This window comes from Erpetoichthys calabaricus, chromosome 4 (assembly GCF_900747795.2).
Source record: "Erpetoichthys calabaricus chromosome 4, fErpCal1.3, whole genome shotgun sequence".
In the NCBI taxonomy this organism is placed as follows: Eukaryota; Metazoa; Chordata; class Cladistia; order Polypteriformes; family Polypteridae; genus Erpetoichthys; species Erpetoichthys calabaricus.
Genome location: NC_041397.2, coordinates 6999281 through 7026459, shown reverse-complemented (window position 1 = coordinate 7026459; position 27179 = coordinate 6999281). Strand labels below are relative to the sequence as shown.

Here is a 27179-nt window from a genome sequence, read left to right as displayed (position 1 = left end):
GGTAATTACTCTCTGTAATGTAAAATATTTATTCCTATTATGCATATGTAACAATTACCATGAAAATAGCAATTTGTTTAAATTGTACATCCACTTGAAGTGGCTAGCGTGTAGTGCCCGCCCGGGGGTTGGCAAGATAAGTGAGATTGGGGGCTGAGCCCCCTAGTAATAATAATAATAATAATAATAATAATAACACATTGACTGATGGACCATTTATTACCTGGACGCTGCACTATAGGTCTATGCAGATGTGATAAATAATGAACTCTACGAATACTGACAACAAAATATAATGAAATGTCAGTCCTGGACCATCTAATCTGATGACAGGATGATTCCATCTGTTCATTCCAAGTATCTCAGGTGGCTTTCCCATTGGTAGGAGAGAAGCTGGGCACTGGATCAGTGTCACCAAGCTCACAGCAGGATACCAAGAACAGAAACAGACCAGGGGAGGGTTAATAATGGCTTATAATTACCACATTGCTGATATTTTTTTGTACAAACGACTAACAAACAGAGACACGTTATATACAGCTAATCAGCAACTCCAGTCAGGGTATGCTGGACTAAAGTTATGAATTTTCAAAAGCTGAGACTGAAGGGGCATCTCTATACTTTGTGAGTGTCATGGAGGACAGCTGTGTATCCTGGCTGGATGACTGCATGACCTCTGGACAAAATGGAATGTGCCAGGGGATGGACAAGCAAAAGCTGGAGACCGAGTAGCACTCCCATTCCCCCATACATTATGTGACAGTGCTCCACTGGAGGCATCTCAGCTTGGACACCTGCAAAGGTTGTGCCTGCCCAGGGATTGGTGAGCAAAGCAAGCTGTGGGCCGATCCCCCCAGTACATATAAAATTATATATATATATTGTGACAGACGACCGCCTATGGACTCCGGTCGCCACCCCCAGGCCGCTAGGAGGAGCCCTCCGGACAGCATATTTGCGCCCCGAGTTCCAGCAGGGCCTCATGGACTTTGTAGTGTTTTGACACAGCCCTGCTGGATACCTTGGGGGCCGCCAGGAGTCGCTGTAGGGGGGCTAGTAAGCTCTTGTGTGCCCTATAACCCGGGAGTGCATCCCAGTCACGTGACTGGAAGAAGCGATGTGCTCCCGGGATGAAGAAAAGGACTTCGCCCTGACCCGGAAGGAAAACAGACTTGTGGGTTGGGCTTGGAGCCACTTCCGGGTCAGGGGCTTTAAAAGGACTCTGGGTGAGCCCAGACATTGAGCTGAGCTGGGAGGAAGGGTGGCAAGTGTCTGGGCGAGGAGGAGAGTTAGAGAGAGAATTGTTTATTGTGTATATGAGTGTGGTGGAAGGAGTGCTTTGTGCACTGTATGACAACAAAATAAATAGTTGTTATATTATCACCTGGTCTGAAGAGTGGTACCTGAGGGTTCGAGAGGTGGACAACACGCTTATCTGCTACAATATATATATATATATATTGTGATACGCAGCCCGGACACACACAGACGGACACCATATTATAGTCCACCACACGTTTATTAAACATAATAATTCAATAAAGTGCACAAACCCAGTGCACAAAGCACCAATTACCCCTTAACAGTCCTGGCCACAACACAATGCCTTTTATAGTCTCTGGTCCGCCTCCACTCCTCTCCACCACGCTTCGTCTTCTTCCTCCCGACTCTCGCTCCTGACTGGAGGGAGGCGGCCCCTTTTATGTGCCCCGGATAGGCTCCAGGTGCATCCTCAGGACTTTCGTAGCCACACCCCTGTGTGGCGGAAGCTCCCAAGGAGAAGCCGGAAGTCCACCGGGTGCCCTCAAGTCTCTTCCCCCCAGCACTTCCCGGTGTGGCGGAAGTACTGAGGGACAATGTTCCCAAGGCATCGGGGCGCCCCCTGGCGGTGACCACGGGCCCCTACAGGGTTGAGCTTCTAAGCTCTGTACCCGTGGTCCCCAAAGCCACCAGGGAGGACGCCCCCTCGTGTCCTGGAGAAGGTACAAGCCCTCCTCCACTCCTCCTAGGCGTCCAGGCCGGGCATGGACACCCGCCGGGCACCACAATATATATATATATATATATATATATATATATATATATATATATATATATATATATATATATATACTGTATATAAACATACATTTTAACTTTTACTAAGATTAAAATAAGACACCAAGTTTAGATATCCATCCATCCATCCATTATCCAACCCGCTATATCCTAACTACAGGGCCACGGGGGTCTGCTGGAGCCAATCCCAGCCAACACAGGGCACAATGCAGGAAACAAATCCCAGGCAGGACGCCAGCCCACCACAGAAGTTTAGAAATTCTAGGGTTAAAAGTTCTTTTAACATTAGGTATTCTCATATAAGATTAAATAACAGAAATCAAAGGATGAACTCTTAACTTTAGGGCCCTCAAAATTAGTGAGCAGGGGGCAGAGCCCCCTAGTACATTAAAAAACAAATTTCATAAAGATTTTAAATGACCTCAGAAATGTATAAAGAGTGGGAAATTTTGAGAAGTGAGGACAAAATAACAATATACAATAACCAGCTATGACATCTGGTGCCTTAGTGCCACTTGTCTTTGTCCTCCACCATCATTAATATGTTAGGTGGGTCATCACACACACACACACACACACACACACACACACACACACACACACACACAGACATGTCCACCCTCAGCAGTCTGCTTAGACACACATGGATGGCCAGCGTGTTTATGTGTGTTGTGTCCTCTTCTGGGTCCGTCTCCTGTCTTTGACCTCCTCGATGGCACCTTCTTAGGTGACTTTCCAACTCGAGTAGCAGGCTGCTCCATAAAATGTTTGCAAAGCACTTGGAACAGGGTGGTCTAATCACTGTGCCTTGAAGTGGATTAAAAGGCAAAGTGAGCCGTAAATCAACAGAAATAAGCAAAAGACGAGAGGAGAACACGATGAGCCGCAACATAAAGAAGAGAAGGGCGGAGGGCAAACTTCAGTCTGGATCTGAATTTTCGGGTTGCGCCAGATAGCACACTGACATTAAGGAGGACTCATTCTCACATTTTATTGAGCTACAAAATTGAATTATGGATAGATTACATTATTTTTTCCAATTATCCAAAATAAAGTGTATGTTATGTTTCATCCAGGATGGCTGCCAGGGCTGGATTTAAGTAGGCTGAGATATTTTTGGGGCACTCCCTACGCAAAATACTCTGAGGGCTGCACACATCACCGTCAAGGTCTCAGAGTCACGTGGAGTAAAGTAAATGACGGCTACAGAGTCTTAGCTTTAGAGTGTAAAAGAGTCTCATCACACGAGAAAGGTTTGGGGCAGCCACCCGTATATTCATTGGCTGCAAAAGGGTATAGAAATAAGTTGAGATGTGCGCTCATTGAGTTCCAAACTGAACTGATGAAGTAGTGATATGATGGCAGCTTTAAAGGCCAAAACCAGTATTGACGTCATCTGTGTCCAGAATCAGAAGTGATGCCATTCTTGGTGCAGGAATGCCAAAAGTGTCGGAAGTTACCTTCTTCTTCTTTTTCTTTTGGCTGCTCCCATTAGAGGTTGCAGCAGTGGATCATCTTTTTCCATATCTTCCTGTCCTCAACATCTTGTTCTGTTACACCCATCACCTGCATGTCCTCTCTCACCACATCCATAAACCTTCTCTTAGGCCTTCCTCTTCTCCTCTTGCCTGTCAGCTCTATCCTTAGCACCCTTCTCCCAGTTTACTCAGCATCTTTCCTCTGCACATGTCCAAACCAATGCAATCCTGCCTCTCTGTTGTTGATGATAAATCAGGTAGGTTTTCCTGTATTTGGCCTACAGAGATAACAGAAGGTTTAGCGCACCCTGCCATCCCCTGGCCTGGCGAGTAATTACCTCCACTTGGTCCACTCAGCTTCCTCCTAATCGCATGTGTGTGACAAGAGCAAAAGGCAAAAAACTGAAGGACAGACAAAATATGCTGTATCAAAACATATCGATTTAATTAGCCAGGGTTTGAAAAGACAACTAGAGGTCGCACATTGCAAACATCTGTAAAAGCAGGACCATCAAGGGCTGCACAGGCCATCATGTAAATTAACAATGACAAAATTGTCCTCTTCTGGATATTTCTTTGCAGCAACGTCTTCGATCTGGGCCTGTATTTACTGTATCAAGTGTCTGAGAATGACACTGCTGTCAGCTATAGTTGAAAATGAATGACGTCATAATTTTACAAGGAGCAAAGTTGTTCTCATGATGATGTTTTTTTAGTTTTCTGATATGAACGGTAAGGCTTCACCACAAAGATAATAATAATAATAATAATAATGACACATTGATGGATGGACCATTTATTACCAGGACTCACCACTATAGGTCTATGCACATATACAATCATATGAAAAAGTTTTGGAACTCCTACATAATAATTGACTCTCCTTTCAACAGTAAAGATAACAGTGGTATGTCTTTCATTTCCTAGGAACATCTGAGTACTGCAGTGTTTTCCAAACAAAGTTTTTTAGTGACGTAGTATTTAGTTGTATGAAATGAAATCAAATGTGAAAAACTGGCTGTGCACAAATGTGGGTCCCCTTGTCATTGTGCTGATTTGAATGCCTGTCACTTCTCAATGCTGACTACTTGGTTGATGAGCTCATTAAGCCTTGAACTTCATAGACAGGTGTGTCCCATCATGAGATATAAAGGTATTTAAGGTGGTCAATTACAAGTTGTGCTTCCTTCCCTTTGACTCTCCTCTGAAGAGTGACAGCATGGGATCATCAAAGCAACTCTCTAAAGATCTGAACACAAAGATTGTTGAGTCTCCTGGTTTAGGGGAAGGCTACAAAAAGCCATCTCAGAGGTTTAACTGTCAGTCAACTGTAAGGAATGGAATCAGGAAATGGAAGGCCACAGGCACAGTTACTGTTAAACCCAGAAGATCTGGCAGGCCAAGACAAATACAGGAGCGGCATATGTGCAGGATTGTGAAAATGGTGACAGACAACCCACAGATCACCTCCAAAGACCTGCAAGAATATCTTGCTGCAGATGGTGTATCTGTACATCGTTCTACAATTCAGCACAATTTGCACAAAGAACATCTGTATGGCAGGGTGATGAGAAAGAAGCCCTTTCTGCACTCACGCCACAAACAGAGTCGCTTGTTGTATGCCAATGCTCATTTAGTCGAGCCAGATTCATTTAGGAACAAAGTGCTTTGGACTGATGAGACAAAAATTGAGTTATTTGGTCAAAACAAAAAGTGCTTTGCATGGTGGAAGAAGAACACTGCATTCCAAGAAAAACACCTGCTACCTACTGTCAAATTTGGTGGAGGTTCCATCATGCTGTGGGGCTGTGTGGCCAGTTCAGGGACTGGGGCCCTTGTTAAAGTCGAGGGTCAGATGAATTCAACCCAATATCAACAAATTCTTCAGGATAATGTTCAAGCATCAGTCACAAAGTTGAAGTTACGCAGGGGTTGGATATTCCAACAAGACAATGACCCAAAACACAGTTGGAAATCTACAAAGGCATTCATGCAGAGGGAGAAGTACAATGTTCTGGAATGGCCGTCACAGTCGCCTGACTTGAATATCATTGACAATCTATGGGATGATTTGAAGCAGGCTGTCCATCAAATTGAACTGAACTGGAGAGATTTTGTATGAAGAATGGTCAACAATACCTCCATCCAGAATCAGACACTCATCAGAGGCTATAGGAGATCAACGTCTAGAGGACAAAAGGAGGCTCAACTAAGTATTGATGTCATATCTCTGTTGGGGTGCCCACATTTCTGCACCTGTCTAATTTTGTTATGATGCATATTGCATATTTTCTGTTAATCCAATAAACTTAATGTCACTGCTGAAATCCTACTGTGTCCATAAGGCATGTCAGATATTAAAAGGAATTTGCTACTTTGAAAACACTGCCAAAATCCAAATAATTTAGAGGGGTTCCCAAAATTTTTCAGACTGTAATAAATAATGAACTCTATCAAAATTCACAAAACAAAATGTCAGTCCTGGACCAGGATGATTCAATCTGTTCATTCCAAGTATCTCAGGTGTCTTTCCCATTGGGAGGAGAGCAGCATGGCACTAGAGCAGTGGCACCAAGTTCATTGTAGGATACCAAGAAGAGAAACAGAACAGAGGAGGGTTAGTAATGGCTTATTAATTACCACATTGCTGATATTTTTTGTACAAATGACTAACAATCAGAGACGCATTATGTACAGCAGCTCTAGTCAGGGTATGCTGGACTAAAGTTGTGAGTCTTCAAAAGTTGAAACTGAAGGGGCATCTCTATACTTTGTGAGTGTCATGCAGGATAGAAGGGTATCCTGGCTAGATGACTGCATGACCTCTGGACAAAACGTAGGTGCCAGGGGATGGACAAGCAGAAGCTGGAGACCAGTAGCATTTCCACTCCCCCATAATTTAGGTGTCAGTGGTACGCTGGAGGCTTCTCAGCTTGGATGCCTGGATGGGTTGATGGGAACTTGAGTCCAAAAGTGCAGTGTCACTGGGCGCTGTCAGGGGAAGACTAACCTGGAAGTGCTCCGCGCAATTCCCTCCAGTATATAAGGAGTATATAAGTGTTGCCTATCCATCAACCTCCACTGCCTTTTTTCGTGGAGTCAGAGTTGGGAGGCAGCGGTCAACATTTAATTAGAGGTGGATGGAGAGGAAAGAGTCATGGTGTGTACGGTTATTGGCAGCTCTTCATTTAACTTTATGCTAGTTGGTGCTTGGAGGATTAAAAATCCATTATTTAAACTCATGATTGTGTAGGACATTATTGGGTTTGGGGTTTGGAGCTTGGTGTAACCCTCTACTGGTTACAACATTGTCACACGCGCCAATGGGAGACAGTGAATGGGCTCAAATAATAGTAATTGGGTAATGGGGATTGACGCTGTACTTTTACTCTCTCTCCTCTTCTCCCCGCCGAACAGCTGAAGAATCACCCGAATAACGATCACCAACCCTCCAAGTCCCACCTCCAGATGATGTCACTTCCGGTTCCCAGAATGCCACCTGTTTAACACATCACTTCCTGCTGCTTCATTCTGTAAATGTCTGCCGTTCTTACTTTGATCAGTTCTGTTTTGGACTCAAGACTATAAAGACCAAGCTATAATTTTCGACAAACCATCACTAAACAGGGACGGTCCCCAAAACTTGGACTTTGTTTTGTGTCTTCTGTTACAAACGTATAAAATGATAAGCTGCCCATCTGTCCAGCGTTCATTCCAATGTACAGGTGTAATGTCTGATAAACAAAAGCAAGTGGCCGGCATACAGTAAGATACAAAATCGTGTGGCATACGTTCATGCGTCACATCGTCCAGTGTTCTGAATACAATACAATTTAGTTTTGTATAACCCAAAATCACACAAGGAGTGCCACAATGGGCTTTAACAGGCCCTCCCTCTTGACAGCCCCCAAGCCTTGACTCTCTAAGAAGACAAGGAAAAACTCCCAAAAAAACTCTAGTAGGGAAAAAATGCATGAAACCTTGGGAAAGGAAGTTGAAAGAGAGACCCCTTTCCAGATAGGTTGGGCATGCAGTGGAAGTCAAAAAGAAGGGGATCAATACAATACAGTACCCATCAGTAATCATCAGTGCAATAGAAATATTACAAGTAGAGAGCAGAATTCAACAGTAGATGATATCACATCATAGGATTTGGATTTGTTCAGAGTCCTGGAGACCTCAGCCATCAAACTGCCTCCCCCTATTGGCCATTCCACAGCTGAGACAGCCAATCTGTTGAAAGGTCCCCTCTACCTGATGAGTCCTGCAATCCTCCATCAGGGATGACTTTACCGTAGGCAGGCAGAACAACTTGGCAGGTGGGCAGTGGCACCAAGTGCCACATTTGAGTACTAAGAAGAGAAACAGAATAGTTGAGGGCTAGTAACAAGTTATTACTCTCGTATTACTTATGTTTTAGTGCTAATGACTGACAACAGAGATGAAGTCTGTACAGTTAATCAGCAGCTCTAGTCAGGGTCTACTAAACTGAAGTAATGAGTCTTCAGCTGGGATTTGAAAACTTAGACTGAAGGGACATCTCTTATAGTAGCAGGCAGACCAGTCCACAGTTTAGGGACCCCCTGTAACTAAAACATTGACCTCCCACTGTTATTTTATTAATCCTTGGAATCAGAAGCAATTAAACAACTTCCACCACCATGGACCTCCATCTCACCACAGTATGTCACCCACCTTCCTTTCAGCTGTCATAAATGTCTTAAAGGGCTTCAGGTGACATTAGGGTTGTCCTAACATTCAAATTGCCTCATATAATTGAACTTAATTTATAGGGAGAGGCTAAAAGCAGACTAAGTGGGACACCAAGCTGGGAGGATTTAAAGGCTCCATAATGGACATAACTCATTAGCCCATTGGTACAGTTGCAAATCTGCAAGTGTGACACCAGCATCACACCTCTCCTGGATTAAGATGGCATGTTTCAGTCTGGGCCTCCTGCCATTCCAAATAAAAACTGGAGAAAATATAAATTCAAACACCCTTTAATTCCGTGTCCTTCGTCATACAAAGTCCTTATAAGCCTAAAGTGCCGTAACGATGACAGATGGCTCCGTGGACGCTCCTAGCAAAGAAACCGTAATGGAGTTAAGTCAGGACTTGATGTGACAGTACAGGTGGGTTTCTTCTCTCTTTCTTTTATTGCAATGAATTGGACACACGCTGAAGACACGGCAGGCGGCCTCCAGCTCACTGATACAGTTTAGTCTGAGAGAAAATAAAATGAAACTAATTAACAAGGATAAACCTCTTCTTTACACAAGTCCACAGGAGCTCCAACAATTAAAATGTCTCTTAAGACAAGAAACAAAAAATCAATACGAATGTTTACAACATACGGTATGTACCTTCAATACACCCTGACTGTCCTCCACACGGCGAAAAGCACGCGGGACGCAGTGGAGGGAAAGGCAGGAAGTCTACGCGGAATGCGCCCGCTGGCATTTCTGACCTGGTTTAGGTATGTCTTCTGTTTGATTGTTATGTCTGCAATTTGGCATTATGATTTTTCATGTGATTTATGTATTTATGTACAATGTGTTCACATTGTTATGTTTATTTATTTATTTGTAACCCCAACACCCCCTTAAAATCAGTGTGCAGAACCCTGAGTTATTTAATAATGCATTGCCACCTCCAATGCTCACATTTACAATATTAGTAACATATATATTTCCCTCTTTTCCTACTTTGAAAAAATTAACCTGTCAAAACATAACATAATCACAATTTACTCCAAGTTTACAAAAAAACTGTATCTTTACTTAAAGAAATTCTATCTATCTATCTATCTATCTATCTATCTATCTATCTATCTATCTATCTATCTATCTATCTATCTATCTGTCTGTCTGTCTGTCTGTCTGTCTGTCTGTCTGTCTGTCTGTCTGTCTGTCTGTCTGTCATACTGTGTCTCTCAACAAGAATGGTAGGTAACTCCTTTCTAGGAAGGAAAGCTGGAATAAAGTAAGGGATGGGGAATCTTGCCTTTTAGAATGCATACTCCCTCAACATCATAGAGGGCAGTACTCTGATGTCCCTGCTCCCATTTATGTGTCTGCAGTGCAGGCTGGGCATTGTAGTTCCATGGGACAGCCCTACTGGATATCACAAGTGTCACATGGGGGAGGTACAGAGATGGACCATTCCTATTTCTTAAAACTTGCACCTGACCCAGAAATAGTTCCTGTGGACCTGAGGCCCAAACACTGGAAAGAACTTGCAGGATCCAGCTTAAAAGGAGCCCACCGCCTCATCTCAATGAGCCAGAGTTGGAAGGCAGAAGGTAACATTCACCAAGCGGAGCAGAAGGAGAAAGAGATGTATTGTTTCATTTTACTAATGTGTTTCAATAGGCTGTGTTCATCTTGACAGTGTTTGTGACAAATAAAAACCTTTTATTCTGAACAAAGGTCCATGTTGGGTGATATTGTGTCTGAGGATTAGGGGATCTATCTATCTATCTATCTATCTATCTATCTATCTATCTATCTATCTATCTATCTATCTATCTATCTATCTATCTATCTATCTATCTATCTATCTATCTATCTATCTATCTATCTATCTATCTATCTATCTATCTATTATATAGTGCCTTTCTATCTATCTATCTATCTATCTATCTATCTATCTATCTATCTATCTATCTATCTATCTATCTATCTATCTATCTATCTATCTATCTATCTATCTATTATATAGTGCCTTTCATATCTATCTATCTATCTATCTATTATATAGTGCCTTTCATATCTATCTATCTATCTATCTATCTATCTATCTATCTATCTATCTATCTATCTATCTATCTATCTATCTATCTATCTATCTATCTATCTATTATACAGTGCCTTTCATATCTATCTATCATATAGTGCCTTTCATATCTATCTATCATATAGTGCCTTCCACTATCTATCTATCTATCTATCTATCTATCTATCTATCTATCTATCTATCTATCTATCTATCTATCTATCTATCTATCTATCTATCTATCTATCTATCTATCTATCTATCTATCTATCTGTTATATACTGTCTATGTAATTTTGGTGCCTTTCATATCCACATATTTATCTAATGAGCTTCTGTAAAATGCCAGTTTCCCTCTGAAGACAATTGATGTTCTGTCTGTCTGTCTGCCTTCAGGTTTTTAAATTTCTTATGTGATGCTTGTGCTGCCAGCTGTGGCCAACAGGGTGCAGCACCCAGGGTTCGATCTCCTCACTACATTAGAGAGTTGTGTGATTTTTAAAGGATTTTCAGAAAAGTTTAGCACATCACAGTTCAAGGGTGAGACAAAGCCCCCGTGTACTAAATGAAACCTCCACCTCGGCATGTGTTCCTATCCTTTTATATGACAGGTAAATTAAACATAATAGACTTGATTTGAATTTTTACTTTGATTTTGAAAGGCGTTTAAAACAGTCAGTTCTCAGTGTGTGGGCAGCTGATTGTTTATTTCGTGGCACCCTCTTAGTTCATTGTAAAGGTGAAGGTAAGCTAATGAACACCTTGGTGCAATGGCTTCATCACCTCAGCTGCGCTCGTCAATAGACCGTTAGACCAGGACGCGGTGTGCAGCCTGCGCTCGTATAATGAATTCTTTTCAGTCGGCTGCTCACCTTTTTACCTGGTTCCTTTCTTTACGTGAGAACATTGAACACTTTTATTTGTACGTCCTGTTCATTTAAACAATGGGAGCGCAGGTGGGCTCGGTGCCTGACTCGGGCCTCATTTGGAATACTTTGCAGTTCCACTGCCTCTTTGGCAAACAAGAAAAGAAAAGTTACAACCCTACAGACTGCAAAATAAAAATATACAGCCAGACACAAATATGATTAAACTTATAAATCTCTTTTATATCTACCTGATGTGTTTAAAGTACTTGGAAAAGCAATCGCCGTATAACTTCATTCCCATCTTACTCATCAGTGAGCAGTTCCAGTCAGGCTTCTGCTCCTGTCACAGTACAGAAAGGGGACAATCCGGTGTTGTAGGTGACATTCGAATATCCTCTGATGAGAGAAATGAGACTTTAATTATGTTGTTAGATTTAAGTGTGGCGTTTGACACCATTGACCACTCAATTGTCTCCTCTTCTCCCCATGCAGCTCCTCAATGGGCATTTCTTATCAGTGCTATGCTGATGATACTCAGCTGTACATGTTATTCCCTCCATAGGACCACATGGCATCTGCAAAAATGCCTGAATGTCTCTCTGATGTTGAAAACTAGTTGAAGGAACACCATCTGCAGATTGACCTTCTTGTTATGTCAACTCGACCCCATGTCTTCTCAGCTTGGCTCATTATTGCTAACGCCTGTCATGTTGGTGACAACCCTGAGGTGGTGATCAATGACCAGCTGTCCTTCAAGCACCATTTTGCTGTGGTCTCTTGGTTGTGGAGATTCACTCTGTACAATATCTGCAAGATCAGAGCATATCTGACAGAATACACAGCAGAGTTCTTAGTACAGCCATTAAAAAGGCTAAGAGAAAGTCATGCGGGCAGTCAAAAAAAAAAGACTTGGATCTGTGAAGAAGTTCCATTGTAATTACATTTTCTTTGACAAATTCTTTAGGGTCTCAGCTTGTCTGTTTTCACAGAAGGCTAACAGAATGTCAGGTCATATAGCGCCTTGATGTGTGGTGAGTACAAGTCACAGGAGGTTCTGCTCAAGCTTTATAACACACTGGTGAGGCCTCATCTGGAGTCCTATGTGCAGTTTTGGTCTCCAGGCTACAAAAAGGACATAACAGCACTAGAAAAGGTCCAGAGAACAGCGACTAGACTGATTCAGGGCTACTTAGGATGAAGTTGTTCTATCTTGTCTTTATGTTACAGATGAGTACCCATCCCAGCAGAGATGCCAGCTCATTGGTGCTTTCCATCACTTTATGTAAATGAAGGCTACTACTTACAATATCTGGTAAAATTTGCGTAAAGTATAGAGTACAAGTCCAAGGAGGAACACACTGGTGAGGCCTCATCTGGAGTCCTGTGTGCAGTGTTGGTCTCCAGGCTACAAAAAGGATATAACAGCACTAGAGAAGGTCCAGAGAAGAGCGACTAGTCTGATTCAGGGCTACAGGGGATGAATTGTGAGAAAAGATTAAAAGAGCTGAGCCTTTACAGGAGATGAAGAGGAGACCTGACTGAAGTGTTTAACATTATGAAGGGAATTAGTCCAGTGGATCGAGACGGTGACTTTAAAATGAGTTCATGAAGAACACGGGGACACAGTTGGAGACTTGTTAAGGGTAGATTGCAGACAAACATTAGGAAGTTTTTCTTCACACAGAGAACCACAGAAACTTGGAATAAGTGACCAAGCATCCATCCATCCATCCATTGTCTCCCGCTTATCCGAGGTCGGGTCGCGGGGGCAGCAGCTTGAGCAGAGATGCCCAGACTTCCCTCTCCCCGGCCACTTCTTCTAGCTCTTCCGGGAGAATCCCAAGGCGTTCCCAGGCCAGTCGAGAGACATAGTCCCTCCAGCGTGTCCTGGGTCTTCCTCAGGGCCTCCTCCCGGTTGGACGTGCCCAGAACACCTTACCAGGGAGGCGTCCAGGAGGCATCCTGATCAGATGCCCGAGCCACCTCATCTGACTCCTCTCGATGCGGAGGAGCAGCGGCTCTACTCTGAGCCCCTCCCGGATGACTGAGCTTCTCACCCTATCTTTAAGGGAGAGCCCAGACACCCTGCGGAGGAAACTCATTTCAGCCGCTTGTATTCACGATCTCGTTCTTTCGGTCACTGCCCATAGCTCATGACCATAGGTGAGGGTAGGAACATAGATCGACTGGTAAATTGAGAGCTTCGCCTTGCGGCTCAGCTCCTTTTTCACCATGACTGACCGATGCAGCGCCCGCATTACTGCGGATGCCATACCGATCCGCCTGTCGATCTCACGCTCCATTCTTCCCTCACTCGTGAACAAGACCCCGAGATACTTGAACTCCTCCACTTGGGGCAGGATCTCGCTACCAACCCTGAGAGGGCACTCCACCCTTTTCTGGTTGAGGACCATGGTCTCGGATTTGGAGGTGCTGATTCTCATCCCAGCCGCTTCACACTCGGCTGCGAACCGATCCAGAGAGATCTGAAGATCACGGCCTGATGAAGCAAACAGGACAACATCATCTGCAAAAATCAGTGACCCAATCCTGAGCCCACCAAACCGGACCCCCTAAACGCCCTGGCTGCGCCTAGAAATTCTGTCCATAAAAGTTATGAACAGAATCGGTGACAAAGGGCAGCCCTGGCGGAGTCCAACTCTCACTGGAAACGGGTTCGACTTACTGCCGGCAATGCGGACCAAGCTCTGGCACCGATCGTACAGTGACCAAGCAGCGTTAGAAAAAGTCCACAGAAGAGCAACTAAGCTGATCTCAGGACAACAGGGGATGAGTTACGAGGAAAGATTAAAAGAGGTCTGAGCCTCTTTAGGAGATTAAGAGTAGACTTGATTTGAAGTGTTTAAAATTATGAAGGGAATTAGTCCAGTGGATCGAGATGGGTCACGCTCCTTTCAGGACCACCCAAAAAATTACATCAGTCGGTTACAACGAGTGCAGAATGAAGCTGCCAGAATCTTAACTAGGAAAAGAAAATCTGAGCACATTTCTCCAGTTTTGATGTCACTTCATTGGTTACCTGTGCCATTTAGAATTGACTTTAAAATTCTGCTGATGGTTTACAAAGCCTTAAATAATCTCAGAATGCCTGTCACCTTAAAGTCCAAATCGTAACCTCAGATCTTCAAATGAGGGTCTGCTTATCATTCCAAGAACTAAACTTGAAAGATGTGGTGAGGCGGGCAGCCTTCTGCTGTTAGGCACCTAACATCTGGAATAGCTGACCGATAGAAATTCACCAGGCTGATACGGTGGAGCACTTTAAACATCTGCTAAAAACTCATTATGTTATCATGGCTTTCTCAAAGCTTCATTTTAGTGTAACCCTGATATTCTGTATATGCATTAAATGATCATTTTTATCATGGCTCCGTAACCCATACTAACCCCTACTTTCTTTGCTGTTCTTTTTCCGGTTTTCTGTGGTGCCAATCTGCGCCCACCACCACCTGATCAGGGCACCATGCAGTCCCTACATTGATGGATTGAAGGCCAGAAGTCCACATAACCATCATCATCATCTAATTCCTTCATGTGAAGCCTAAAGACCATGAGGACTGATTGAGATCATTTATGTTAGGGAGGCTTGGTAGTCTCATGGCCTCTGAGCCCCTGCAGATTTTGTTTTTGTTTTTTCTCCAGTCATTCTGGAGTTTTTGTTTTGTTTTTTTCTGTCCTCCCTGGCCACTCCAGGATGGAATGGTGGCTCTGAGGGTAGGGATCTGCCCTGGCAATCGGAAGGTTGCTGGTTCGAAACCTGTATACGCTGAAAGTGACTCTACCTCATTGGGCCCTTAACCTACAATTACTCCGTCCTGGGTGAATGACGTTAATCTGCATCCAGCCCTGCATGTAGGCCCTCCAACCTGAGGGTTGTTGGCAGAATTGGCACTCCGGTCACCATAAACAAACCTCACACTGGTTCCATTCCATCTGCACTAGTGTGGTGCTGAGGTGTCACCCGTTGCATGGCTGCACTCGGGTCCTAATCTGGCCAGAGGTCCACATGAACATCATCATGTAATTCTTTCACGTGAAGCCTGAAAACCCTGAGGACTGATTGAGATCATTGCTGTTAAGTAGAATGCCAGTGTTGAGTGGGTGGTCTCGTGGCTTTGGTACCCCTGCAGATTTTTTTGTTTTCTCCAGCCCTCTGGAGTATTTTTTTTGTTTGTTTTTTCTGTCCTCCTGGTCATCGGACCTTACTTTATTCTTTGTTACTTTGTATTGCCTAATCTTATTTTTATATTTTTTATACGTTTTTCTTTCTTCATCTTGTAAAGCACTTTGAGCTCCATGATTTGTATGAAAGCTTGCTATGGAAATAAATGTTGTTTTAGAATCTCTTTTATAAATCTTCATACGAAGGACGTTCACCTCTTATTTATTAAGAATTTCGAAAACACATGACATCTCTTTTCTACATAGTCACCTTCCTTTGTGATTTTCCCTGAGCATTGTACCAACTTTTTAATGCCATCAGTAAAAAATTGTTTTTGGTTGAGCGCATAGCCACTGATGCACTGCTGAGTTCACATCATCATCATCATCATCATCATCATCATCATCATCATCATTCCCCTTAAAGCTTCTTTGAGTGGTCCAAAAAGGTGGAAATCAGATGGCGCTAAATCCCAACTATAAGATGGGTGTTCCATAAGCTCCCACTTCAATTGTCTCAGGGTTTTCCAATCGGTGGGCTGCATTGTAGGGGAGGCAGTTGTCTCTTTGACTGATTTCTTCTTCTTTTATAGTGGATTGCGGGTTTCAACTCTCTCCGAAGCGTGTCACGATACATTGCACTTGTGACAGTTGTTCCACATTCCTGTTAGATTTTCGAGAATAGGCCCTTGAGAATCCCAGAAGATGGTCGACATCAACATCCCTGCTGACGGTTGCGTCTTGAATTTCTTTGCTACATACTCGTAATGGTGAACCCACGTATCATCACCAGTGACTATCTGCTGCAGAAAATTGTCACCTTCTTCACGATAACAGGCCGAGTGTCGGGAACAAACATCTAAGTGCTTGCACTTCTGCTCCTCTGTCAGTGGCTTAGGTGCCCACCTGGCACACACTTTAGTGAACTTAAGTCTGTAATGTATCATGGCATACATAGGCAGATCCAACACTCACATTCAGCTCTCCTGCAGCCTCTTCAGCTGTTATTCTTCTGTTTTCACAAATCAGTTCCAGGGATCTTTCCTCATTCCTCGTGGTTGTGGCTGCAGCTGGACATCCTGAGCGCTCAGCATCCGTCACACTAGTACGGCCATTTTCGAACATTTCAATCCACTCATAGACGACTCTACGAGAGAGAACTTGATCCCCATACTGAGCACACGTGCAGAGATGAATTGGTGCTCCAAGGCATACCTTCTACCCACAAAAAAGCGTACGACAGAACGCTGTTGGTGCAGCTTCTAAGTTTCGCAGACATCTTCACCGCAGGTTGACAACTCTGATATTCAACTGCAAGGGCAGCTGGCTTGCCAGACAGAACTCGTCACGTGACCCTCTCAGACACGACCAATCACTCCTCCTCCCGCCTTCACCGTTTCCAAAGAAAATATGAAAGTGTGGAAAACTTTTTGAATGTCCCTCGTATTTATATGTTTTTGGAGATTTATAATTTCTTACTGTTTTGCACGGATAGGATGGCATCCAATTTCGTCGTACTTTTGCAATGCCAATAAAGATATTAAATTCAATTAAACTACTGTAAGAAAAGAATCCTGTCAGACTGTACGGCAGACACAAACTAAATGTTCAGAAGGCCCTGGCCCTTTGGTCTCCCAGTTGCTCCTACTGCTGTTCACCATTACAGAATACGAACTACAGTGATGAACGAAATGTGAATTGAGCTGCGTATCTGATCTTCTGTCTTGGGACAGTCCTCGGACTGATGGTGTGTCTTTTTTGCTCTCTCAATTATTCTGCTCAGCTTTGCGGTTCTTCAGACAGAGGAGGACCTCGGTTTGCTCATCTGCATGTAGCGCACGTGATTTTGCTAAATTGACTTTGCACTCAGGATATTTGTCTTATGTTTAGACTGCATGCATTATTTATAATTTGTAAAAAGCTATTATATATTATATTTTATATCTGTGAATTGAATTTATAATACATTATTGCATTCCAAATACATTACCAAGCACATGCTAATTAGATTGGACTATTATTGCTGGAAGCCACGATTCAAAGAATGCATTCAAGATCCCGTGTTAAAAGGCAGACTCATTTATTTCTCTTTTCCTTTCCTGAAAATGAATTGTTCAGATTGAAATTTTGAAAAATACAACTGCGTGTTAATCGTATTAACAAATAAAAATGCATCACGAGCTGCCCTTTCAAAAATTACGGTTAAGGGCACACTAGGTGGATTGGTGCTGCAACCTTTTCGATTAATAATTTTACACCTCTTTTTCTACTTCCTCTTCATCTTTTCCCCACTTCTGTGTGGGGTCCATATGCTCGATCAGCCTTCTCCAGGCTACCATCCCAGTCAGCCCCTTTACCTTCATATCTTCTTCTACTTTATCCATTCACCTCCACTTTGGCCTCCTTAGCGCTCTCTTTACCTGGACTTCCATTCCCATCATTCTTTTGCCCACATATTCTTTGTCTTTTCTCACCACATGTCCATGCTACCTCAACAAACTTTCCTGTCCTTCCTTAGCTATCTCTCCCACTTTTGTTGTACCTCTGATGGTCTCATTTCTTATTCTGTCCTTTTGTGTAACTCCGCACATCCATCTCCACCTTCTCATTTCTGCCACATCCAACTTCTTCTCCTGCTCATCTTTCACTGCCCACGTCTCCGATCCATACATCACTGCTGGTCTTTCCATTGAACTTTGTCACCCATGTGTGCTTAGGAGGTAGCCAACAAGCCCTAAGGTGAGTGATTTATCGTGAGATGAAGGGTTGATTTTGAGTATTAATGCCTCTCTCTCTCTCTCTTTCACCATACCTAAAGAAGAAAAGTAACGATCCCATTCACTTACCTCCACCATTTCTGGGTTCTCAAAATGGCCGTCCAACTTCATTCCCGCTTCTGACTCCAGAAGATGATGTCACTTCCGGCTCCCCTCTGATGACATCACTTCCGGCTCCTTTTGATGACATCACTTCTGATTCCTCCGTGATGATGTCACTTCTGTCTTACAGTTTTCACGTCATTTCCTGCCATATCTCTTCCAGTCGCCATTTTTAATATATACTGTATCTCCGTTTGTCAGATACATTGGTTTTTTGATCCATTATTCAATCATATTTTCATCAAGTCCACTGGACATTATACTGGGCAATCCCCCAACTCTTTTTGACTTGTATGCATCAATTCTTTTCATATTACAACTTTAACCTTCATCTCAAATCGTTGATTACACAGCACTCCTGATACCTTCTTCCAATTGATGATGATGATGATTCATTACATCGTTCCATCCACACTGCACTGAATGGGTTATCTAATTCTCCATCTTGTGCTACCACTGAATCCTAGATATGTAAATTGATCCACTCTTTTCAATAGTTCTCCTCTCAATCACTTCTCAGTCTTGATCATCATTTAAGCTCATATACTGTATTCTGTCTTCTTCTTCTTCTTCTTCTTCTTCATATTCAATCCATCATCTTCCAAAGCCCTTCTCCATTCTTCCAAGATCCTCTCCATGTCTTCCTTTCTGGTGTTGCATGACCCAATGTCATCAGCACAAAGCCTGCACCAGGGGCCTTGGTCTTTTATCCCACAAGTCAACATATCCATCAAAGAGTTAAGGACTTCAAGAAGACCCCTGGTGCAGATCTACTCTAACTGAGATCTTCTCTATTGCAACAGCACTACTCTGAACCTGAATCCTCACTCCTTCATACATCTCCAGGACACTCCTCACTTACTCCTCTGGTACTCCTCTCTTTCTCCTGCACCTCCAGGCCTCTTCACGTGGCCCCCTAACATCAGCCTTCTCCACATCAATAAATGACTTATGTAGACCTTTCAGATTTTCTCAATACTTCTCTATCAGCTGTCTTAATGGAAGGACTGCATCAGTTGCTCCTCTCTCTGGCTTAAAAACAAACTGCTCCTCCTCTATGGTGGTCTTGTCCTTAACTCTTGCCACTGTAACCATTTTCCAGATTTTCATTGTGTGTGACGTCAGCTTTATCTCTGTAGTTTCCTTCTCTTTATAGATGGGTACAATCCCACTGTTCCTCCACTCCTCTGGTATTCTCTCCTGCTCATAGATCTTCTGCTTTAGATCCCACCACACATCCACTCCGTCTTCTCTTAAACTCTTCCACACTTTTGCTGGCATTTCATCCTGACGTGTTGTCTTTCCATTCCTTCTTTTCAGTGCCTCCTTTACTTCCTCCCTTATAATATAATCTCTCTATATATAAAACCCAACGTCTGTCTGTCTGTGTGTCTGTATATCTGCCCATTTTTCATGAGAGAACTACTTAACGGATTTAGATAATTTTTTTTCTCTAGAATTTGCTTGAACATTCCAGTTGATTTTGGGACTTTTCTTATGGTGTTAAGAATCATAGTTCGCTTGCAGGAGTCAAATTCTGGAAAAATGAGTGAAAGTGGTCCTAAGGGCAGGGCCAAATACAGAAAGAAGCTGTGGCTAACTGAGGCGTCAAATGTAGTGTCACAAGTGGCTGTGGGACAGACACAGCCGGGACGCCTGGAAGAACCCGGAGGCTGCGTGTTCATCCTCCGGGCCACAAGGGGGCAACCTCCCTGGATAGGCAGAGGACCACAGGAGAGGAGCAAGAGGCTCAAGCCCGTTGGGGCCCATGTGCTACCGCCAGGGGGCACCCTGAGCCTCAGACAGCCCGGGAGACATTCACTTCTGCCACACCTGGGAAGATGGACCGAGCCTTCCAGGGACGCCCGGAGTGTTTCTGGGTGCAAAGGGCAGCACTTCCGCCACACCAGGAAGTACTACTGGAAGAATGTCATCAAGCACCTGGAGCACATCCGGGTGAGAATAGAAGGGGCCGCTTCCCTACAATCAGGGAGCTAGAGTCGGGAGTGGGAGCAGGACGAGGCTCCCGTGGAGATGTTTAGTGCTAGGAGCGCTGTATTGGTGCTTAATAAACGTGTGCATTTTGTATAAAGATGTGGTGTCAGTCTGGTGGTGTTCAGGCATGTCTCACAGTAGGCAAAGGTGGTACTAAGGGTACAGCTAAAAATGGGCCAAAAAGTGACTAAGGGTGCCAAATGTGTGCAGAAGGTGTGGCTAAAGGGGGTGGGTGGGCCAGATGTTGGCAAAGGTGCTATGGGTGGAGTCAAATGTTTGTAAAATTAGTGGATAAAGGAGGAGTTGAATGATGGGAAAGGCGGGGATAAAGGTGAAGCTAAACACAGGCAGAAGGTGTGGTTATGTGAGGAGTCAAATGTAGGCAAAAAGAGTGACCGGGGGGGTGGGGGGGTGTGGTCAGATATTGGCATATGGTGGGCTAAAAGTAGTATCAAATGCAGGAAGAAGGGGTGGCTGAAATGAGGGGTCAAACTTAGGCAAAGGGATGGCTGAAGGATGGGTCAAATGTTGTCAATGATGGTGCTAATGGGCGAAGTGGATAAATGTAATACAATACAATACAATACAGTTTATTTTTGTATAGCCCAAAATCACACAGGAAGTGCCGCAATGGGCTTTAACAAGCCCTGCCTCTTGACAGCCCCCCAGCCTTGACTCTCTAAGAAGACAAGGAAAAACTCCCAAAAAAACCTTGTAGGGAAAAAATGGAAGAAACCTCGGGAAAGGCAATTCAAAGAGAGACCCCTTTCCAGGTAGATTGGGCGTGCAGTGGGTGTCAAAAATAGGGGCTCAATACAATACAATGCAGTACACAGAACATCCATCCATCCATTTTCCAACCCGCTGAATCCGAACACAGGGTCACGGGGGTCTGCTGTAGCCAATCCCAGCCAACACAGGGCACAAGGCAGGGAACCAATCCTGGGCAGGGTGCCAACCCACCGCAGGACACACACAAACACACCCACACACCAAGCACACACTAGGGCCAATTTAGAATCGCCAATCCACCTAACCTGCATGTCTTTGGACTGTGGGAGGAAACCGGAGCGCCCGGAGGAAACCCACGCAGACACGGGGAGAACATGCAAACTCCACGCAGGGAGGACCCAGGAAGCGAACCCAGGTCCCCAGGTCTCCCAACTGCGAGGCAGCAGCGCTACCCACCGCGCCACCGTGCCGCCCCCAGAACAGAACAATTTCTCAATATAGTAAGAAATAAAAAATATAAATTTTAGAAGTACAGAGCAGAATTTAACAGTAGATGATATATCCCATAATAAGATTTGGATTTGTGTAGAGTCCTGGAGACCTCATCCTTCAAGCTGCCTACCCCATTTGGCCATTCCACAGCTGAAACTGTTCTGGGCCAGCCAATCCGATGAAAGGACCCCTCTTTCCCACGATTCCTGCGATCCTCCATCTGGGATGACTTTTCCTTAGGCAGGCAAAACAACTTGGCAGGTGGGCCGTGGCACCATGTGCCACATTTGAGTACCGAGAAGAAAAACAGAATAAGTGAGGGTTAGTATACAATTATAACTGACATGTTACTTATGTTTAAGTGCTAATGACTAACAACAGAGATGCAGTCTGTACAGTTAACCAGCAGCTCTAGTCAGGGTGTACTAAACTGAAGTAGTGAGTCTTCAGCCGGGATTTAAAAGCTGAGACCGAAGGGGCATCTCTTATAGTGGCAGGCAGACCACTCCACAGTTTAGGGGCCCTGTAACTAAAAGCTCAACCTCCCACTGTTATTTTATTAATCCTTGGAATCATAAGCAGACTGGCATCTTGAGATCTTAATGTGCACTCAGGTTTGTAAGTCATGATAAGTTCAGACAAGTAAGCCGGACCTCAGCCATTTAGTGCTTTATATGTTTAAAGGAGGATTTTGAAATCTGCCCTAAACTTAACCGGGAGCCGGTGTAAGGATTTAAGAACTGGAGTTATGTGTTCGTATTTTCTTGTTCTTGTAATAATTCTTGCAGCCGCATTTTGGATTAACTGGAGGCTGTATAAAGAACAGTTTGAACATCCAGTGAACACCGCATTGCAGTAGTCAATCCTACTAGAGATAAATGCATGAATTAGTTTCTCAGAATCCTGTTTATTTAAAAAGCGCCTTAATTTCCTAACATTTTTAAGATGGAAGAAACATGTTTTGGACAACTTTGTGATATGCGCTTTAAATGACATGCTAGAGTCAAAGATAAACTTCTAGATTGCGGGCTGATTCAGTAAAATTGACTGGGATTCCAACTGAGTTAAATGATGACAAAATATTGTTGTGATCAGCGTCATTCCCTCCAACAAATAACATCTCTGTTTTATCTGTATTTAAAGACAAGTAGTTCTCATTCATCCACTCCTTTAATTCGCTAACACAACTAATTAAAGACAACATCGGAGAAATTTCATCTGATTTAAATGAAAGGTATAACTGGGTGTCATCTGCATACGAGTGAAAATTAACATGAAGTTTCCTAATGAGAGATACAAGTGGAAGCATGTAAAGTGAAAACAGTAAAGGTCCCAGTACTGAGCCCTGCGGGACACCATATTGAACTTCTGTGTATAATGATGGAGTCCTGTCAGCACATTTTTTTACATATTGGAATCGATTTGATACGTAAGAACTAAACCAAGCGAGATCGGTGCCTGTAAGCCCAACATCATTTTCTGGCCAGTGCAGTAAAATAGAATGTTGATGGTGTCAAACGCTGCACTTAAGTCCAACAACATAATTACAGTGGAGTTTCCTTCATCAGAGGATATCAGAATGTAAGCAAAGGTGGTGATAAGGGCAAAGCCACATTCACTCGATACGAATAACTAAGGGAGGGTTCAAATGTAGGCAGAGGTGGTGCTATGGGTGGAATCAAAGATGAGAAAAATGAGTGGATAAGGGTAGGGCTAAAGGCGGAGCTAAGCACAGGCAGAAGGTGTGGCTAGGTGAGGAGTCAAATGACAGCAAAGGTGGAGCTAAATGAAGACAAAAAGAGAGACTAAGGGGGGTTCAGATATTAGCATGAGATGCGTTAAAGTCAGTGCCAAATACAGGCAGAAGGGGTGTCAAATGTTACTAAAGGTGATGCTCATTGGTGGAGTCAAATTCAGGCAAAAAGACGGAAGGTGGTCCTAAGGCCAGGGACAAATACAGACAGAAGCTGTGGCTAAGAGAGGAGTCAAATGTAGGCAAAGGTGGTACTAAGGGTGGAGCTAAAAACGGGCCAAAAAGTGACTAAGGGTGGCTTGGTCAGATACTGACATAGGAGCCTTATGTTTGCAGATGGTGTGGCTAAAGGGTTCAGATGTTGGCAAAGTGCTATGGGTGGAGTCAAATGTATGTAAAATGAGTGGATAAAGGAGGAGCTGAATAAAGGGAAAGGCAGAGCAAAGCACATGAAGAAGGTGGGGCTATGTGAAGAGTCAAATGTAGGCAAAAAGAGTGACTAAGGGGGGTCAGATATTGGCCTATGGTCGGCTAAAGGTAGCATCAAATACAGGAAGAAGGTGTGGCTGCAATGAGGGGTCAAATGTTGTCAATGATGGTGCTATCTATCTATCTATCTATCTATCTATCTATCTAATGGGTGAAGTAGATAAGGGAGGAGTTGAGTGTAGGCAAAGGTGCGACAAATAGAAGGGTCAAATCGAGACTAAGGTGGGACTAAGGTCATTGTCAAATACAAAAATAAACACAGTGAGTATTTGAACACCCTGCGATTTTGCAAGTTCTCCCACTTAGAAATCATGGAGGGGTCTGAAATTCCCATTGTAGGTGCATTCCCACTGTGAGAGACAGAATGTAAAAAAAAAATTCAGGAAATCCCACTGTATGATTTGTACAGAATTTATTTGTATTGCACTGCTGCACATAAGTATTTGAACACCTGACAATCAGCAAGAATTCTGGCTCTCAAAGACCTGTTACTCTGCCTTTAAGAAGTCCACCTCTACTCCACTTAGTAATCTTAATTAGTAGCACCTGTCTGAGCTCTTTAAAGACACCTGTCCACCCCACAGTCAGTCAGACTCCAACTACTACCATGGGCAAGACCACAGAGCTCTCAAAAGACACCTGAGACAAAATTGTGGACCTCCACAAGGCTGGAAAGGGCTACGGGGCAACTGTCAAGCAGCTTGGTGAAAAATAGATCAACTGTTGGAGCAACTGTCAGAAAATGGAAGAGGCTAAAGACAACTGTCAGTCTCCCTTGGACTGGGGCTCCATGCAAGATCTCTCCTCGTGGGGTATCACAGATGATAAGAAAGGTCAGGAATCAGCCCAGAACTACACAGGAGGAGCTTGTCAATGACTTGAAGAGAGCTGGGACCACAGTTTCAAAGGTCACTGTCGGTAGAACACTATGCCGTCATGGTTTCAAATCACGCATTGCACGGAAGGTTCCCCTGCTCAAGTCATCACATGTCCAGGCCCGTCTGAAGTTTGCCAATGACCATCTGGATGATCCAGAGGAGGCATGGGAGAAAGTCATGTGGTCAGATGACACCAAAATAGAACTTATTGGTCTAAACTTCACTCGCCGTTTTTGGAGGAAAAAGAAGGAGGAGTTGCATCCCAAGAACACCATCCATACTGTGAAGCATGGGGGTGGAAACATCATACTTTGGGGGTGCTTTTCTGCGAAGGGGACAGGACGACTGCACTATATTAAGGAGAGGATGAATGGGGCCATGTATTGTGAGATTTTGAGCAACAACCTCCTTCCCTCAGTCACAGCACTGAAGATGGGTCGTGGCTGAGTCTTCCAACATGACAATGACCCGAAGCACACAGCTAGAATAACCAAGGAGTGGCTCCGTAAGAAGCATATCAAGGTTCTGGAGTGGCCTAGCCAGTCTCCAACACCTAAATCCAATTGAAAATCTTTGGAGGGAGCTGAAACTTTGTGTTGCTCAGCGCCAGCCCCGGAACCTGAGAGATCTAGTGGAGATCTGTGTGGAGGAGTGGGCCAAAATCCCTGTTGCAGTGTGTGCAAACCTGGTCAAGAACTACGGGAAACGTTAATTGCAACAAAGGCTTCTGTACCAAATATTAACATTGATTTTCTCAGGTGTTCAAATACTTATGTGCAGCAGTGCAATACAAATAAATTCTGTACAAATCATACAATGGGATTTCCTGAATTTTTTTTTTACATTCTGTCTCTCACAGTGGGAATGCACCTACAATGTGAATTTCAGACCCCTCCATGATTACTAAGTGGGAGAACTTGCAAAAGATAGATAGATAGATAGATAGATAGATAGATAGATAGATAGATAGATAGATAGATAGATAGATAGATAGATAGATAGATAGATAGATAGATAGATAGATCTGAAAGGCACTATATAACACTAGATAGATAGATAGATAGATAGATAGATAGATAGATAGATAGATAGATAGATAGATAGATAGATAGATAGATAGATAGATAGATAGATAGATAGATAGATAGATCTGAAAGGCACTATATAACACTAGATAGATAGATAGATAGATAGATAGATAGATAGATAGATAGATAGATAGATAGATAGATAGATAGATAGATAGATAGATAGATAGATAGATCTGAAAGGCACTATATAACACTAGATAGATAGATAGATAGATAGATAGATAGATAGATAGATAGATAGATAGATAGATAGATAGATAGATAGATAGATAGATAGATAGATCTGAAAGGCACTATATAACACTAGATAGATAGATAGATAGATAGATAGATAGATAGATAGATAGATAGATAGATAGATAGATAGATAGATAGATAGATAGATAGATAGATAGATAGATCTGAAAGGCACTATATAACACTAGATAGATAGATAGATAGATAGATAGATAGATAGATAGATAGATAGATCTGAAAGGCACTATATAACACTAGATAGATAGATAGATAGATAGATAGATAGATAGATAGATAGATAGATAGATAGATAGATAGATAGATAGATAGATAGATACTTTATTAATCCCAATGGGAAATTCACATTCTTCAGCAGCTGCATACTGATACAATAAATAATATTAAATTAAAGAATGATAATAATGCAGGTGAAAAACAGACAATAACTATGTATAATGTTAAATGTTAACGTTTACCCCCCCGGGTGGAATTAAAGAGTCGCATAGTTTGGGGGAGGAACGATCTCCTCAATCTGTCAGTGGAGCAGGACGGTGACAGCAGTCTGTCGCTGAAGCTGCTCTTCTGTCTGAAGATGATACTATTAAGTGGATGCAGTGGATTCTCCATAATTGATAGGAGCCTGCTGAGCGCCCTTCGCTCTGCCACAGATGTTAAACTGTCCAGCTCCATACCAACAATAGAGCTTGCCTTCCTCACCAGTTTGTCCAGGCGTGAGGCGTCTTTCCTCTTAATCCTGACTCCCCTGCACACCACTACGTAGAAGAGGGCGCTCGCCACAACCGTCTGATAGAACATCTGCAGCATCTTATTGCAGATGTTGAAGGACGCCAGCCTTCTAAGGAAGTATAGTCGGCTCTGTCCTTTCTTGCACAACGCATCAGTATTGGCAGTCCAGTCTAATTTATCATCCAGCTGCACTCCCAGATATTTATAGGTCTGCACCATCTGCACACAGTCACCTCTGATGATCACTGGGTCTATGAGGGGTCTAGGCCTCCTAAAATCCACCACCAGCTCCTTGGTTTTGCTGGTGTTCAGTTGTAGGTGGTTTGAGTCGCACCATTTAACAAAGTCATTGATTAGGTCCCTATACTCCTCCTCCTGCCCACTCCTGATGCAGCCCACGATAGCAGTGTCATCAGCGAACTTTTGCACGTGGCAGGACTCCGAGTTGTATTGGAAGTCCGATGTATATAGGCTATATAGTATATATATAAAATCGCAGGGTGTTCAAATACTTATGTTCCTC

The 27179-nt window shown here is 43.3% G+C and overlaps 1 long non-coding RNA gene across 1 annotated transcript in view; it reads right to left on the bottom strand.

Annotated features, from left to right (window-relative positions):
- Positions 1-3563: 3563 nt before the first annotated feature.
- The window catches only part of LOC127527476 (uncharacterized), a 94349-nt gene continuing 70733 nt past the window's right edge, over positions 3564-27179 (bottom strand). The window contains exon 3 of the long non-coding RNA XR_007934779.1: positions 3564-3655. This is a non-coding gene — a long non-coding RNA (uncharacterized LOC127527476). The remainder of the gene's footprint in view (positions 3656-27179) is intronic.